General features: G+C 41.2%; 1 long non-coding RNA gene across 1 annotated transcript; it reads right to left on the bottom strand.

Moving 5' to 3' along the window:
* Nucleotides 1–4109: 4109 nt before the first annotated feature.
* Nucleotides 4110–8377, bottom strand: LOC122768596. The gene is made up of 3 exons (XR_006360327.1): nt 7241–8377; nt 6850–6984; nt 4110–5131 (listed from the first exon to the last, which is right to left on the bottom strand). It is a non-coding gene; the product is annotated as an uncharacterized LOC122768596 (long non-coding RNA).
* Between the last annotated feature and the right edge of the window lie 596 nt (nt 8378–8973).

Consider the following 8973-nt stretch of genomic DNA (forward strand, 5'->3'; position numbering starts at 1 on the left):
GTGATGAAAGTTGTTCTGGGGCTACATGGCACTCTGCACCTGTGCACTGGCGGAAATGCAGCCCCCACCATTACCACAATACACACACACACACCACCTGTAGTGCAGCTTATTTGAACACACTCACTGCAACCGTGTCACTCGTCTTTGTTGCATGTTGTAAAAAAAAAAAAGACCGGGTAAAATAAAAAGGCATCTAAACTGGCTCGAGGAACTTTACATCACGAGTCGATGTAAAGGTCACAATAAAAAGAAAAAAAAAAGTTATGTGTCCCACGTAAATCCTCGTGATCTTCTGTAATCTGGAAGACCCAAACATGGCAGGATTATAGCACTTACAAAATGAAATCATGAGGAGTTTTCAGCTAAGAAAGAGTCCTTAAAGGTCCACTGTTTAACATTTAGAAGGCAGAAATTTAATTTACTACTCATGAGTGTGTTTGTATTGGTGTAGGATCCTTTCAAAATAAAAGCTGTTTGTGTGGTGAAACGTGAAGCTCCCACTTGTTGTTTTAAATCATATGTTCAATATTCTCTGTTCGAACACTGGACTAGAGAATATTGACCGACCCCAAACACGTCCAGAACTTTTTGTCCAGGTTGAACCCAAACCCAACACAGTTAGAGTAAGCGGGAGCTTCTCTAAGTCGTAAACAAACAGAAACACCAAGTCAATCACTTATAATCACTTATTTTTAACTCATTGTACATCTATTTATTAAATGTTTCCACCATATTCCCAATAAAACGTCATTTGAATTCACCCTATTTCACTCTACGTTTCACTCAAATAAATTGAAATCATCCATGCTCTATTTGGCACAGGTCTATAGAACTGACCCAGGCCAAGTCCACGAAGCTTACTAAGTCTACTTTGTTTCTGTAAATACTCGTGGATATACTGTCGATGTAATCATTGTAAGTAATGTGTATTTGTATGACACCTTTACAGTGTCATAACGTGCTTTTGTGGCACATCACGTTGAAAATAAGTACTAGATCAGCCAAATGTCTGTCTGTTTTGTAAAAGTAGAAGAAGAAAAGAGAATGAATTAAACGTCGTGTCTGCAGTGAAATGTAGCCGTCGCTTCACAGGCTTTTGTTGTGCCTTGTGCTGATGTCACCGTGTTTGGTTTGTCTTTTCTCTGCGTCTCTGCTCTAAGTAGGACAGGGTGACCACAGGGCTGCTGATGAGGTCGACAGGTGTCCCCCTGCACCCAGCTGTCATCAGAAACACTGTGGTTTTTACTGAGAAAATGCCTCGCTTTAGGTGTGAAGAAACGTTTCACACACACACACACACACACACACACACACACACACACACACACACACACACACACACACACACACTTGTTTTTATATCTTAGACAGGACACATCACTTCTAACCCTGGCCCTAAAACCAGATCTTAAAGCCCACATAGACCGGAAGCTCCAATTAACGCTGCGTTTGTGTGTGTATCTGCGTCATTACCTCGTTTATGAAACCCTAAAGTTTCAGAACAAACAGTTCAGCCACTGCTGAGAAAATAGTGTTGTATTATTTTCCTGGGCTCTGCGAAGCGGATCGGCACTTCCTTAATTTGATGTCGTCATCAGAAATCCTCACCACTCCTCTCATCACTTTAGCGCCTCCTGGTGCGGGCACTAGTCCAGGCACATCCGGTTGCGTACATTCAACCGCAGAAGAAGAAGAACTACTCTCGTTGTAGCTGGTGAGATGCAGAGCATCCACCGTGCCAGAGGGGGAGCTGTGTATCTGAGAGCTGGCATATCTATTACGTCACTTCCAGGTACCTGGCCAATCACAGGACAGTGGGAAAGCTCTCGTTGGCTGGCCAATCACAACACAGTCCACGTTCTGGGGGTGTGGTTTTGGTCTGAAACAGCGCGGTTGACGAGAGCGTCATTGAGGAGATATTTTGATCGGCTCGTTTGCATCGATTAGGAGGTTTTTAATCATGAAAACAAGTTAATATATGTAAGTAGACCTCCACAACTAACATATATGTGTGATACAAGCATTCTATGTCACCTTTAACCCCACAAGGTCAAAATGTCATTTTTGGATCTCACAAAAACACACACACAGTCTGGTTTCCATCACTTCAGAGGACATTATAGTGACTTACATTCATTTCCTGGAGACTTTAACCATAACCATAACTCCTACTGTCCTAACCCTAACCCTAACCTATCCATACAACATGTCTTCACCATAAAGTGCCATCATTTATGTCATGAGCACATGGTTTTTATCCACATAATGTGAACGTGCAAGTAACAACATTTAGGTCCCCACAACATGAGTAATATCACGATATATACACACACACACACACACACACACAGCTATCCCTTTAGCTGGACTCTGCAATAACTTCCATTCATTTGCACAGCCTAAACAAAGCATTATCATTAACCATAACTATAACCAGACCTAACCACAAGTTCCTCAGAAACACGGTTCTGCCTCATTAGGACCAGGTTTTGGTGTCCATGAGGACAACTGGTCCTAAAGAGGCAACAAATACAAGAACACACACTTACACACAATCTTATTGAGGACACCCATCCATCACTGTCACAAATAAATGCCTAAACCTAACTGAGTCCAACATAAACCCAGTTCTAAAACAAACCCTAAAACCAGGTCTTAAACGTCAAAAAGCCTGTTGGAGTAGTGAGGAGCAGCCAAGACGTCCTCACAGACCGTTACACATAAACACAACAAACAAATGCACACAGCCACCACGACAAACCAACACTAACATTTTCCCCCTGAAGTGCTTTTACACGACCACAGGTCACAGATCACAGGAGAAGAAAACAACACACAAGTGGAAAGAGACTTGGACGCATAAGGACACAGTTTGTGAATGTGTCCACGAACATGTGACATGTGTCTCGTCTTAGAGACAAAGCGTCTCTGCTCTATACTGTGCTTGATCTGAGAGACCTTAAATATTCAGGAAACCACAGTCGTTGGGCTCCACACGATGACATTTAAGAGCAAATACACGCATACTGTACATAACACTCAGTTTCCCCCATGTTAAAGATTATATACAGCAGTTCTATGACGATACACATGTTTTCATACAGCGACAGTGATACAGTGATAGGCTGTTGATGAGTTTATGTTTTTAGACTACATTCTCCTCCTACACCTTAAATAATAATACTTTGAATGTGAACATTTTAAACATTATTCAATTTGGTTCAGTCATCTGAAACCATGACCATTAGTTAGAGAAATGTCTTTCTTTGTTTGCTCGCTCGGATGATATTGTTTTACTTTGACAAATGTGGAAACTATAATAATGGCCTCTGATGAATTTGTCTCCTTCATATAAAAAGGTGAGAGTGTCCAAAAACTCTATCCAGAATGATGAAGAATGATCTTAACTGATTTAATCTTGAATCAAACTTTCTTCTTTAACTAAGAAACCTCTTAAGTTAACTCCTCTTTTGACAGCATTCATGTGTGAGAGTTGTCCTGGTTTCTGAACAGCACATCACATGACAACAGGGACTGTTTTTTAAACCATTTTCCCACATGAACTGACAGAAAACAACAAAGAATAAAGAATAAAGATAAATGATGTATTCATCAGCTGCTTTCTCTCCTACACTGACAAATATCAGCTGAAACCTGATACGAGCTGTTTTCTTTCCATTGTACCAACATATAACTCTGTCATGATAGATAGATAGGAACGAGGTAGGTAAGTAGGAAGGAAAGTATGAATGAAGAAAGGAAGGAAGGAAGGTAGCTGGGTAAGAAGTAAGACTGCTGGTAGGTAGGAATGTAGACTGGTTGGAAGTTAGTTTGTAGGTTGGTGGGTTGTATATTATTCACCCTCTCGGATAAATGACAGCATCTGGCTGAAAAAGCAAAACATAATAAATAAAAATATTACACCAACAATAAAAGTCAGTCTTTGTGTTAAAACATTGTGAAGAGCAAAACAAGGACTCAGTCAGAGTGAAGGGTCAAGCACTAACAAACAAAGAAACAAATACATTCTTTTTTTTTAATGTCTCCATAAACTGCCAATTACATGACATTCAATGGTGGCTCATTATGGAAACCACATGACTGCAGTGGTGAAAAGTGAATAAACTCAGTGGCATGCAGTGTGTGTGTGTGTGTGTGTGTGTGTGTGTGAGAGAGAGAGAGAGAGTAGAGTATAAATATAGGGCACAGGGAAAATGCAGAGGAAATGTCTGGCTGTTAATGTGACTTTGCTGCCATTATTTTCCGAGGAGAACACTTCCTTAAACACACTCATGCACACACTGCCCACTTCCTTTTGCCTAGAAAGGAAGGAGGGCATAAGAACAACAGAAGAAAAAAAAAAAGCTGAGATGTTTTCCTTTCCCCTTTGGAACAATGCTCATGTCAAGAGGAAGAGGATTAAATTAAAAAAAAACACAGTCCAGCCTCTCAATTTAATCCACATTTACAGTACGTCTTTGTCTAACTCTGAACATTTTAATAAGACGTGCTCATTCAGCCCTGGAATAATGACCGACGCGATGATTAAATCCTGCCGGGTTCTGTTTCTGTCAACAGACGTGGAGCATCTCGTTCCTCGTGAGCTCGCTCAAGTTGTATATTAACGTGTTTTCTCTCCGTCTGTGTGGGAGCAGAGAACATTAGTTTGCCTCATGGATGGCCTGAGTGGAGAAACATCCTCGGGCTGTGCATGCATGCATGTACGCCTCACATTCTCAACCAAAACCACATGGTGGCTTTAGACCTAATGATATTTGGATGACTTTCATGAAGGGGGGGAAGGGGGCGTCCAACATCCAATCTAGATGAGTGGGCACTGAATCAATCAGAAAGTATGGGGGGTTAAAAGTGCCCGGTAGACTCAATGCATAGCATGAGTTCCACATTACTGACTGCATCATCCGTCTGCTTTTGTCCTCTCGTTGTGACCGGGCTCCCTGTCGTCCTCTGCTCGCACGTACACGCGTGTACAAGAGATATGCACACGGAGAACAACACGCCCTTGCTGTTACTGGAAAGTCACAACTGACATCCCCCTGCAGACGGCTCCGTGCCAGCTCAACAGTCAGGCGCCCCCATCTGGAGCGCAAAAAAGAAAACAGTCCCCCTGATGCCAGCAGAGTTCTTGTTAAAACACACAGTTACATTTCATATCAGGGCACACACACTCACTCACTCACACACGCACACACACACACACACACACACACACGCACACGCACGCACACGTGCTGCTGTCGTATCAGTGTCTGATAATATACAAGGGCCACACCCGTATGTATTAATACCTAGCAAACAGAAATAAAAGACTTGGAGGACGGTCCCATTGTACTTGTATTCTGGGGTGCATGTGTGTGTGTGTGTGTGTGTGTGTGTGTGTGTGCGTGTGAGGGACGTTATCTTGTGCCCAGACTCAGGCAGAAACAGTCAGATGAGAGCAATGATATGTGGAGATTCCCGTTGACTCTGCTGTCCTCACTTCACTCTGACTGCACAATGTGTTTGAACACGATCACAATTTACTATGGAATTAGATTTGTGTCAATAGAGTATGAAAATACTCTTGTTCTTTGCGCTACTGACTTTTTTTCCCCCGTCAACATCCGAGACAACGACTCCAAGCCCTGTGTTTACTTCCGAGCTGTCGCTCCAAAACTCAGTAGCCAATCAGCAAGCAGCATCCTAAGGCCCGCCCATGGTCACAATCGCAAACAAAATAGCACGGCGCAAAGAAAATGTTTCTGCAAACAATAAAATACAATATTTTTGAATGATTAAATCAATATTTTATTTGCTTCTTAAAAAGTGGGAAAATGACTCAAATCTATTTTCATAATTTACAAGCATTCATTGAACAAAGAGTAATTGTGACGCGCCATAAACAGGACAAAGAAAACAACAACAGCGGCGGCACAGCGGAGTTCAATGTGACGCATAAATGTGAGTATTTTACGATGTTAACTTCAGTCTCTCTCTCTCTCTCTCTCCAGCTACTACAGCGCGGGGATGATTCCAAGTCGCTATTAAAATGACGTGAGGTGACATAAATAACACTGAGCGCTGTACAAAGTTGTAAAAATACAGTTGATTTAAAACATTCATGGCTAACAAGTAACACTGTAAAAATAATAAATAAATGCACGTCATGTTGTGCCAAAGAGTGATGCAGGAATTCATATTGCTGCCAAAAAAACCCAAACGCTGTTTGTCATCTGATGCATGATCACTATCATCACTCGCAAACATGAGTCCAACATTCTTTTTAACTTAAGCTCTGTTTTGGTCGCCACCATTTCTATCTCCCATCTCATGTGACCCCTTTTTGTTCTGTTGTTGTGTGTGTGGGCCAGTAGGCTAGAATGATTTTATTCCACTTTGGTGCTATGACTGCAAATAATGCTGTACACAGTATAAAGAGAGTGAATCAAAGCAGTGGAGTTAGAGAAAGGCCTGACCAAAAACCACATTTAGAGCTGAATTTTAAAAAAAATAAAATAAACAAAACCATGACTTTCATACAACATCAAGTGTCCAACATTTAGAAGGTTTAACAGGAACAAATTGAATATACTACCTGTAAATATGTCACATGTAAAAAAATGATTTCTCAGAATTCTGACTTTTTTTCTCAGAATTAATGCTGGGTTGTTTTTTTTCTTTCTTCAATATGTTAGTGGTTTGATTTTTTTACACATGGCCCTAATACTCTTCCGTAGAATAAATGTACAACATTAAAATATTTTTTTTTTTGTTTTTCTTAGAATAATCGTCCTTATACGCACTTTAAGACTTAAGGGCCTTGCTTTTGCAAGGTCATCGTCTTACCTTTTCTGGTAAGCAAAGGTCACTGTAGTTCCCTGATGTGCTTGGGAAAAGGGATGAGTTGAGGGTTTGTCCGTCTGTTGCAGTCTCATCATTAGATGTCACTCTTTCTCATACACTGGATCTTTAAGACTCCACCTGCAAACAAGTGTTTTTTTGGCCAGTATTATTATAAAAAATACTGATTAGTGCGGCTTTAACCGGGGGGGAAAAAATGGAACGACACCATGTAGTGATCCAGTGTCTGAAGGAAGAGGAATATAAACAATATATGTGTCAAAAAAGTATAAAAAAACTGTAGTGATTAAAAATACACAAATGTCTGTTACATTTAAACCACAATGATGATTATTACGTCCATTAGCTCCACACAACTCTGTGTTTGTCAGTATACCTGTGTTTAGATCTTGTGTCACCCGGCAACAGTCCTGCAGTGTAGTACAGTGAGGTGACTGCAGACAGCTTGGAATATGACTGAAAACACAAAAAATGGCCACAAAAAGTGAATTCTACTGCTCAAAGAAACAAAAAAAGAAACTTTGATGTCATAAATGCATCTCGTGCCCGCCCGCCCCTGTGGTGCTGCTGTATACACACAAACACTCCCTCATTCAGGTCTTGTAGTTTTGTATGACGGAGCTAATTTTCCAGTGAAGGAAACAACATAAGAATAAAGTTTTATCATTTTGGTTTGTGAAGACCAAACCGAGGCAGAATAATGACGACGTCAAATATCACCTGAGGTTACGCACTGCAGCTTTAAAGAAAAACGACTTGAGCTCATCACAAATCAGCGCCATTTAATTCAAATAAGGTGGAAATAGTATAAATACAATTTGCCCTGTTTCTTAAGAGAACCACAGGCCGTGAAGACCATTGTCGGTTCACAGTTTCACACCTGAGTGATGCCTGAAACTGGCTGTTTGTCCCTGATGCTCATTATCTACAGAGAGGATTGTGCGTCCACAGATACGACCGCGAACAAAACTGCAGGGCTTTCGCTTTCCTCTCGCTCTGTTGTGAGATAACGCGGGCCCTGAGAGCCCTCACCTAGGGGGTGTTGCTGCAACCAGAGCCTCTCTTTCCCTCGTCTAAGCCCTTGCACAGACGCAACGGTTCAGCAGAGCGCAACCTTATCAGCAGGCAAAAGAAGTGCCCCTGCTTCATAGCAGAGCTGACAATTAACTGACGCGCGATGACTGGATTTCTGTGATAACCTTTTATTTGGTTCCTCCTGCTCATCACGACTCGTGCAATCTCGCCTCATACACGGCCAGGCAGTGAGAGGGGAGCCGAGGTGAGCTCAAATCTCTTCCGCCATATTGCAGCCATGTCAGATATACGTCATGATACGAGCGTTAACCACCGCTCTGGTGTTTCCCCCTCCCACACACGTATCACACTGTGGTGGTGGCGAGAGGCTGTTCAGTGTTATCTGCATCAACTGTTCACGGCTTGACCTCCCTGTTGAATCAGAGGTCACCAGCCAGGTCACTGAGGGTGTCTGCACACATGGAAGGAGAGACACTGCCCTCTAGTGGCTGAAAGATAACACTCACACCTCTCAGTTTCAGACAAAATGATGCAAATAGGAATATCAGAAGATAAGAAAATAGCAATAAATCTGTTTTCTAATTGTCATGATATGAAAACGTGAACAAAAAAAGAGAACAAAAGTTGTTTTTTCAGGTCCAGTAACTCACAACTTAAAGGTCCAATATGTAAAATTTGGGGGAAATTGTTTCCATTTGGCAGAAATGAATGATAGAATAATACATTTTTAAATGTTAAACGCAGACAATCACCTGATTGTAGGATTTATTTTAGTTTTTTATTACCCCAGAATGAGCCTTTTATATTTTCCATCAAGACAATGTTATTACAATAGCCCACAAAAGACAAACTAAACATATTTCAAGGTTTGACGTTAATGTTACACAAGTTCTACGGCGCACTGGGAATGTGAAGGGTATTGCATGTACTACTCAATATTCATCTGTTAAGTAGAAACATATTTCTGCTGATGGTGCTCAATTCATACATACAAGTACACATTCATGAGTAGAAGACGCAGCATTTGATGAACAAATTAACCCCAAATTAAAAAGTGAATAGCTAACAAAACAA

Source organism: Solea senegalensis, linkage group LG4, assembly GCF_019176455.1.
Source record: "Solea senegalensis isolate Sse05_10M linkage group LG4, IFAPA_SoseM_1, whole genome shotgun sequence".
Lineage (NCBI taxonomy): Eukaryota > Metazoa > Chordata > Actinopteri > Pleuronectiformes > Soleidae > Solea > Solea senegalensis.